General features: G+C 48.4%; 1 long non-coding RNA gene across 2 annotated transcripts; it reads left to right on the top strand.

The window, feature by feature from the left end:
* Positions 1 to 635: 635 nt before the first annotated feature.
* LOC129848817 (uncharacterized) lies at positions 636 to 1642 on the top strand. Of its 2 annotated transcripts, none has more exons than XR_008758567.1 (3): positions 636 to 769; positions 1053 to 1123; positions 1276 to 1641. It is a non-coding gene; the product is annotated as an uncharacterized LOC129848817 (long non-coding RNA). The 2 variants fall into 2 exon arrangements; XR_008758568.1 differs by lacking the exon at positions 636 to 769 and adding an exon at positions 811 to 942 and having other exon boundaries at positions 1276 to 1642.
* Positions 1643 to 9243: the final 7601 nt, after the last annotated feature.

The following is a 9243-nucleotide window of genomic DNA, read 5'->3' on the forward strand; positions in this document are numbered from 1 at the left end:
TCGCCTTCAACTTGAAAGCTGCACCATATGCATTTCTCCGTGTCTTTGCCATGATGAGGGTGACAAAATGACTATCATAATCAGAATGATGGGAAGTTTGAGCGCGCTCGATTCACGTCACATTATGTGACGGTGCTCAGTTTTTTGGCGGCATGAATCTTGTGGAAGCGGGAAAAAACGATAAATTAGCCGCGTCATTGTATAAGCCGCGAGGTTCAAAGCGTGGGAAAAAGTAGCGGCTTATAGTCCGGAAATTACGGTATGTGACAATTTTTCCATTTTGAGATAATCAGTTATTTTTATATTATTAATTGTGTGTACCACATTAGGTGTTTTATGGTTGAAATAATTCACCATACCCATATCTTCCAACAATAATTTTTTTTTTTTGTTATTTCAAAAAATAGTAGCACGCTTGTATGAAGGTGTGGTTATTTACAGGCAATTTGTTATATGCTATGGGGGTGCATTTGTTACTTTTTGTCAAAATAATTGTTCTGACAGCAATTTTTTCCCCGACAGAAAAGGAGGTCAAAGCGGACACCTACGAAGATGGCATCTCAGGTAAGCAGCACTGGGCTGTATTGACGTATCCTAAAAAATGACATGTGCCGCTTTAGATATAACGGTCATATCTCAGTTATTGTTTTCTTTACTTTCAGAGAGCGAGCTGACCAAGGGGGTCGAAAATGTAGATATTGCCAGATGTTCACTGTGTGAGGACCAGGCCGTGGAAGCTTTATTGCTGGCAAAGTGTCCCTAACCAGAGGTAATTAAACTGTTCTGTGTTATTTTTCTCCATCTCTGCCTGTCTTGTCTCACATGCATGAATTAAAAAAAAAAAAACTTAAGATGTCAGCTGCTAATTTTCAGATTTACAGCCATTTTCACTGGACTATCTGTTGCTGCTAAGTCATGGGTTAGCCTTGCAATAACCAAGTGGTGAGACACCTATTGGCATTATCTTCTATTGTTTGTCCTCGTGGGTCTGTTTTTCAGCTGAAGGTACTCTGTAGCCACTCACGTCATCCCTCTCCCCCTAAATCCTCTAGGTTATATCAGCTGTTTTGTTGAACCTCTCCCGCATCTGAACTGGCTGACAGAGGGCACAGCCTGATCATAGGTGAGATGTCACTTGGTTGAGTCAGGAAGTATTATTACATTGAAACCCCAGAGTTAATGATCCAAGGTCAGTTTTGCATTTCACCTCCTGATTTAAGATGACTGACCGTGTTAGACAAAAAAAGAGGCTTAATCATGCTCTCTCGTCTGCAGGTATGTTTTGATGTGAGAGGAATCCAGTCCCGACAGCGCAATTGTGATGAACTGAGAGAATATTAGGGTAGCACTGTCATTCATGAATCATATGCTATCTGCCGCTGTTCTTACCTCTCTCCCCACCTCGTCTTCTAATGCACACCATATGTGCTCTGACAAATCAACTGTACATTTCGGTGTTCCTCAATGTACCGTAATGGACCACTATTGTTTTCACTGTATATTTTACCTCTTGGGGATGTCATTCGAAAGCATAATGTTAACTTTCACTGCTATGCGGATGACACACAGCTGTACATTTCAATGAAACATTTCAATGAAACATGGAAGCCCCAAAATTCCCCTCACTAGAAGCCTTTTTTTCAGACATAAGGAAGTGGATGGCTCCAAACGTTCTACTTTTAAACTCGGACATAACAGAGATGCTTGTTCTAGGTCCCAAGAAACAAAGAGATCTTCTGTTGAATCTGAAAATTAATTTTGATGGTTGTAAAGTCGTCTCAAATAAAACTGAAGGACCTCGGCGTTACTCTGGACCCTGATCTCTGTTTTGACGAACATATCAAGACTGTTTCAAGGACAGCTTTTTTCCATCTACGTAACATTGCAAAAATCAGAAACTTTCTGTCCAAAAATGATGCAGAAAAAGTAATCCATGCTTTTGTTACTTCTAGGTTAGACTACTGCAATGCTCTTCTTGTCATGTTTTGTCATTTGATTATCATGTCTTGTCCCTGTGCTTCCCTTCCATTTGTCTCCCTCTGCTGGTCTTAGTAGGTTCTTTCCCTCTTTCTATCCCTCTCTCTTCCCCTCCCTCTCTTCCTCTCTCGCTCTCTCTCTATCGTTCCGTTCCTGCTCCCAGCTGTTCCTCATTCTCCTAAACTACCTCATTTAATCTTTCACACCTGTCCCCTATTTTGCCCTCTGATTAGAGTTCCTATTTCTCCCTCTGTTTTCCGCTTCTGTCCTTGTCGGATCTTTGTTTGAGGTTTGCTGTTCTGTGTCCTGGTTCCGCCCTGTCGTGTTTTTGCCTTCATCAGATGCTGCGTGTGAGCAGGTGTCATCTAAGATATATCCAGGAGTACCGTTTTGTTTTAGACTGGAATAAAGACTCTGTTTATGTTAAGTCGCTTTTGGGTCCTCATTCACCAGCATAACAGAAAGATCCGACCACAATGGACCCAGCGACTACGGATTCTCGCAACACTGCCATCGAGATCCAGGGAGCAATGCTCGGCAGACACGAGCAGGAATTGTCTGCTGCTCGTCATGCCGTTGAGACCCTGGCTGCTCAGGTTTCCAACCTCTCAGGACAGTTTCAGAGTCTTCGTCTCGTGCCACCTGTTACTTCCTGGTCTTCCGAGTCTTCGGAACCTAGGGTTAATAACCCACCATGTTACTCTGGGCAACCCACTGAGTGCCGCTCCTTTCTCACCCGAGTGTGATATTGTGTTTTCTCTCCAGCCCAACACATACTCACGAGAGAGAGCTCGGATCGCCTACGTCATATCACTCCTTACTGGTCGGGCTCGGGAGTGGGGCACAGCTATCTGGGAGGCAAGGGCTGAGTGTACTAACGATTATCAGAGCTTTAAAGAGGAGATGATACGGGTTTTTGATCGTTCAGTTTTTGGGAAGGAGGCTTCCAGGGTCCTGGCTTCCCTATGTCAAGGTGATCGATCCATAACGGATTACTCTATAGAGTTTCGCACTCTTGCTGCATCCAGTGACTGGAACGAGCCGGCGTTGCTCGCTCGTTTTCTGGAGGGACTTCACGCTGAGGTTAAGGATGAGATTCTCTCCCGGGAGGTTCCTTCCAGCCTGGACTCTTTGATTGCACTCGCCATCCGCATAGAACGACGGGTAGATCTTCGTCACCGAGCTCGTGGAGGAGAGCTCGCGTTAACGGTGTTTCCCCTCTCCGCATCTCAACCATCTTCTCCCATCAGCTCAGAGACTGAGCCCATGCAGCTGGGAGGTATTCGCATCTCGACTAAGGAGAGGGAACGGAGAATCACCAACCGCCTTTGTCTCTATTGCGGTTCTGCTGGACATTTTGTCATGTCATGTCCAGTAAAAGCCAGAGCTCATCAGTAAGCGGAGGGCTACTGGTGAGCGCTACTACTCAGGTCTCTCCATCAAGATCCTGTACTACCTTGTCAGTCCATCTACGCTGGACCGGTTCGGCTGCTTCCTGCAGTGCCTTGATAGACTCTGGGGCTGAGGGTTGTTTTATGGACGAAGCATGGGCTCGGAAACATGACATTCCTCTCAGACAGTTAGGGAGGCCCACGCCCATGTTCGCCTTAGATGGTAGTTCTCTCCCCAGTATCAGATGTGAGACACTACCTTCAACCCTCACAGTATCTGGTAACCACAGTGAGACCATTTCCTTTTTGATTTTTCGTTCACCTTTTACACCTGTTGTTTTGGGTCATCCCTGGCTAGTATGTCATAATCCTTCTATTAATTGGTCTAGTAATTCTATCCTATCCTGGAACGTTTCTTGTCATGTGAAGTGTTTAATGTCTGCTATCCCTCCTGTTTCTTGTGTCCCCTCTACTCAGGAGGAACCTGGTGATTTGACAGGAGTGCCGGAGGAATATCATGATCTACGCACGGTCTTCAGTCGGTCCAGAGCCAACTCTCTTCCTCCTCACCGGTCGTATGATTGTTGTATTGATCTCCTTCCGGGGACCACTCCCCCTCGGGGTAGACTATACTCTCTGTCGGCTCCCGAACGTAAGGCTCTCGAGGATTATCTGTCTGTTTCTCTCGACGCCGGTACCGTGGTGCCTTCTTCCTCTCCCGCCGGAGCGGGGTTTTTCTTTGTTAAGAAGAAGGACGGTACTCTGCGCCCCTGCGTGGATTATCGAGGGCTGAATGACATAACGGTTAAGAATCGTTATCCGCTTCCCCTTATGTCGTCAGCCTTCGAGATGCTGCAGGGAGCCAGGTTCTTTACTAAGTTGGACCTTCGTAACGCTTACCATCTCGTACGCATCAGAGAGGGGGACGAGTGGAAAACGGCGTTTAACACTCCGTTAGGGCATTTTGAATACCGGGTTCTGCCGTTCGGTCTCGCTAATGCTCCAGCTGTCTTTCAGGCATTAGTTAATGATGTACTGAGAGACATGCTGAACATCTTTGTTTTCGTTTACCTTGACGATATCCTGATTTTTTCACCGTCACTCGAGATTCATGTTCAGCACGTTCGACGTGTACTCCAGCGCCTTTTAGAGAATTGTCTCTACGTGAAGGCTGAGAAGTGCGCCTTTCATGTCTCCTCTGTCACTTTTCTTGGTTCTGTTATTTCCGCTGAAGGCATTCAGATGGATCCCGCTAAGGTCCAGGCTGTCAGCGATTGGCCCGTTCCTAAGTCACGTGTCGAGTTGCAGCGCTTTCTCGGTTTCGCTAATTTCTATCGGCGTTTCATTCGTAATTTCGGTCAAGTGGCTGCCCCTCTCACAGCTCTGACTTCTGTCAAGACTTGCTTTAAGTGGTCCGGTTCCGCCCAGGGAGCTTTTGATCTCCTCAAGAAGCGTTTTACATCCGCTCCTATCCTTGTTACTCCTGACGTCTCTAAACAATTTATTGTCGAGGTTGACGCTTCAGAGGTGGGCGTGGGAGCCATTCTGTCCCAGCGCTTCCAGTCTGACGATAAGGTTCATCCTTGCGCTTACTTTTCTCATCGCCTGTCGCCATCGGAACGCAACTATGATGTGGGTAACCGCGAACTGCTCGCTATCCGCTTAGCCATAGGCGAATGGCGACAGTGGTTGGAGGGGGCGACCGTTCCTTTTGTCGTTTGGACTGACCATAAGAACCTTGAGTACATCCGTTCTGCCAAACGACTTAATGCACGTCAAGCTCGTTGGGCGTTGTTTTTCGCTCGTTTCGAGTTCGTGATTTCCTATCGCCCGGGAAATAAGAACACCAAGCCTGATGCCTTATCCCGTCTCTTTAGTTCTTCTGTGGTTTCTACCGACCCCGAGGGGATTCTCCCTGAAGGGCGTGTTGTCGGGTTGACTGTCTGGGGAATTGAGAGACAGGTAAAGCAAGCGCTCACTCACACTGCGTCGCCGCGCGCTTGTCCTAGTAACCTTCTGTTTGTTCCTGTCTCTACTCGTCTGGCTGTTCTTCAGTGGGCTCATTCTGCCAAGTTAGCTGGCCACCCCGGTGTTCGGGGTACGCTTGCTTCTATTCGCCAGCGGTTTTGGTGGCCTACTCAGGAGCGGGACACGCGCCGTTTCGTGGCTGCTTGTTCAGACTGCGCGCAGACTAAGTCAGGTAACTCTCCTCCTGCCGGTCGTCTCAGACCGCTTCCCATTCCTTCTCGACCATGGTCTCACATCGCCTTAGACTTTATTACCGGTCTGCCTTCGTCTGCGGGGAAGACTGTGATTCTTACGGTTATCGATAGGTTCTCTAAGGCGGCACATTTCATTCCCCTCGCTAAGCTTCCTTCCGCTAAGGAGACGGCACAAATCATCATTGAGAATGTGTTCAGAATTCATGGCCTCCCGTTAGACGCCGTTTCAGACAGAGGTCCGCAATTCACGTCACAGTTTTGGAGGGAGTTCTGTCGTTTGATCGGTGCTTCCGTCAGTCTCTCTTCCGGGTTTCATCCACAGTCTAACGGTCAAGCAGAAAGGGCCAATCAGTCGATTGGTCGCATTTTACGCAGCCTTTCGTTTCGAAACCCTGCGTCTTGGGCAGAACAGCTCCCCTGGGCTGAGTACGCTCACAACTCGCTTCCTTCGTCTGCTACCGGGCTATCTCCGTTTCAGAGTAGTCTTGGGTACCAGCCTCCTCTGTTCTCGTCCCAGCTCGCCGAGTCCAGCGTTCCCTCCGCTCAGGCTTTTGTCCAACGTTGTGAGCGCACTTGGAGGAGGGTCAGGTCTGCACTTTGCCGTTACAGGGCGCAGACTGTGAGAGCCGCCAATAAACGTAGGATTAAGAGTCCTAGGTATTGTCGCGGTCAGAGAGTGTGGCTTTCCACTCGTAACCTTCCCCTTACGACAGCTTCTCGCAAGTTGACTCCGCGGTTCATTGGTCCGTTCCGTGTCTCTCAGGTCGTCAATCCTGTCGCTGTGCGACTGCTTCTTCCGCCACATCTTCGTCGCGTCCACCCTGTCTTCCATGTCTCTTGTGTCAAGCCTTTTCTTCGCGCTCCCGTTCGTCTTCCCTCCTCCCCTCCCGTCCTTGTCGAGGGCGCACCTATTTACAAGGTACGGAAGATCATGGACATGCGTTCTCGGGGACGTGGTCACCAGTACTTAGTGGATTGGGAGGGTTACGGTCCTGAGGAGAGGAGTTGGGTTCCATCTCGGGACGTTCTGGACCGTTCGTTGATTGATGATTTCCTCCGTTGCCGCCAGGGTTCCTCCTCGAGTGCGCCAGGAGGCGCTCGGTGAGTGGGGGGGTACTGTCATGTTTTGTCATTTGATTATCATGTCTTGTCCCTGTGCTTCCCTTCCATTTGTCTCCCTCTGCTGGTCTTAGTAGGTTCTTTCCCTCTTTCTATCCCTCTCTCTTCCCCTCCCTCTCTTCCTCTCTCGCTCTCTCTCTATCGTTCCGTTCCTGCTCCCAGCTGTTCCTCATTCTCCTAAACTACCTCATTTAATCTTTCACACCTGTCCCCTATTTTGCCCTCTGATTAGAGTTCCTATTTCTCCCTCTGTTTTCCGCTTCTGTCCTTGTCGGATCTTTGTTTGAGGTTTGCTGTTCTGTGTCCTGGTTCCGCCCTGTCGTGTTTTTGCCTTCATCAGATGCTGCGTGTGAGCAGGTGTCATCTAAGATATATCCAGGAGTACCGTTTTGTTTTAGACTGGAATAAAGACTCTGTTTATGTTAAGTCGCTTTTGGGTCCTCATTCACCAGCATAACACTTCTTTCCGGCTACCTGGATAAAGCACAAAATAAACTTCAGTTAGTGCTATATATGGCTGCTAGAATCCTGACTTGAACCCAAAATTGTTATCATATTACTCCAGTGCTAGCCTCCCTACACTGGCTTCCTGTTAAGGCAAGGGCTAATTTCAAGGTTTACTGCTAACCTATAAAAGATTACATGGGCTTGCCCTCTTTCCGATTTGGTCCTGCCGTACATACCTACACATACGCTACGGTCACAAGACGCAGGCTTCCATATTGTCCCTAGAATTTCTAAGCAAACAGCTGGAGGCAGGGCTTTCTGCTATAGAGCTTAATTTTTATGGAATGGTCTGCCTACCCATATGAGAGACGCAGACTCGGTCTCAACTTTTAAGTCTTTACTGAAGACTCAACTCTTCAGTGGGTCACATGATTGTGTGTAGTCTGGCCCAGGAGTGTGAAGGTGAACGGAAAGGCTCTGGAGCAACGAACCGCCCTTGCCGTCTCTGCCTGGCCAGTTCCCCTCTCTCCACTGGGATTCTCTGCCTCTAACCCTATTACAGGGGCTGAGTCACTGGCTTACTGGTGCTCTTTCATGCCGTCCCTAGGAGGGGTGAGTCACTGACGTGATCTTCCTGTCTGGGTTGGTGCCCCCCCCTTGGGTTGTGCCGTGGCGGAGATCTTTGTGGGCTATACTCGGCCTTGTCTCAGGATGGTAAGTTGGTGGTTGAAGATATCCCTCTAGTGGTGTGGGGGCTGTGCTTTGGCAAAGTGGGTGGGGTTATATCCTTCCTGTTTGGCCCTGTCTGGGGGTATCATCGGATGGGGCCACAGTGTTAACTGACCCCTCCGGTCTCAGCCTCCAGTATTTATGCTGCAGTAGTTTGTGTCGGGGGGCTAGGGTCAGTTTGTTATATCTGGAGTCCTTCTCCTGTCTTAGCCGGTGTCCTGTGTGAATTTAAGTATGCTCTCTCTATTTCTCTTTCTCTCGGAGGACCTGAGCCCTAGGACCATGCCTCAGGACTACCTTGCATGATGACTCCTTGCTGTCTCCAGTCCACCTGGCCGTGCTGCTGCTCCAGTTTCAACTATTCTGCCTGCGGCTATGGAACCCTGACCTGTTCAACGGACGTGCTACCTGTCCCAGACCTGCTGTTTTCAACTCTCTAGAGATTGCAGGAGCGGTAGAGATACTCTTAATGATCGGCTATGAAAAGCCAACTGACATTTACTCTCGAGGTGATGACTTGCTGCACCCTCGATAATTGTGATTATTATTTGACCATGCTGATAATTTATGAACATCTTGGCCATGTTCTGTTATAATCCACCCGGCACAGCCAGAAGAGGACTGGCCACCCCTCAGCCTGGTTCCTCTAGGTTTTGGCCTTTCTAGAGAGTTTTCCTAGCCACCGTGCTTCTACACCTGCATTGCTTGCTGTTTTAGGCTGGGTTTCTGTACAGCACTAAGATATCAGCTAATGTAAGAAGAGCTATATAAATAAATTTGATCCCATCTCAAGTAAACCTCTTCTCCCCGCTCACTGAGGGTAGTGACTTGCGCACAGACATTGTTGAGCCAAGAGATATTTGGTTTCCCCTTAATCACGCCATCCCTTCACATATGAAGACAATGTTCCATTCTGACGTCTCCCCTCTCTGGGCCCCAAATGACTGAGTCCTAGCTGAGAAGGGAAACATGTTACTGCCAACAGTATAGTCCAAAGGGACACATTCTAATGACAACTCACATAAGCATTTGTAAACTAAACATCCCATTTATCTATGTTACCCAACTAATTCATCCTCCAGTGCGCCAACTCCCTCTTGTGGTCTGGAGCAATGAAGCCTTCCAGCGGTGCAAGCTCGCAACTTTAAGGAGGAACTGCTGCATCTCTGCAGTCCCCGCTGTTCCGTAAGGTGTTTCTTTAAATCTGATCGTGATGCGGAATAGATTGCAACGTATTCATGACTCTGTACCTTCCGTAGTCCGGACTTGGCGATTGTTAAGAGACCTCTGGTGTCATGTCTTGTGGGGTATGCATGGGTGTACGAGCTGTGCGCTAGTAGTTTTAAAAACAGACAGCT

Source organism: Salvelinus fontinalis, unplaced genomic scaffold (genome assembly GCF_029448725.1).
Source record: "Salvelinus fontinalis isolate EN_2023a unplaced genomic scaffold, ASM2944872v1 scaffold_1200, whole genome shotgun sequence".
Classification (NCBI taxonomy): Eukaryota; Metazoa; Chordata; class Actinopteri; order Salmoniformes; family Salmonidae; genus Salvelinus; species Salvelinus fontinalis.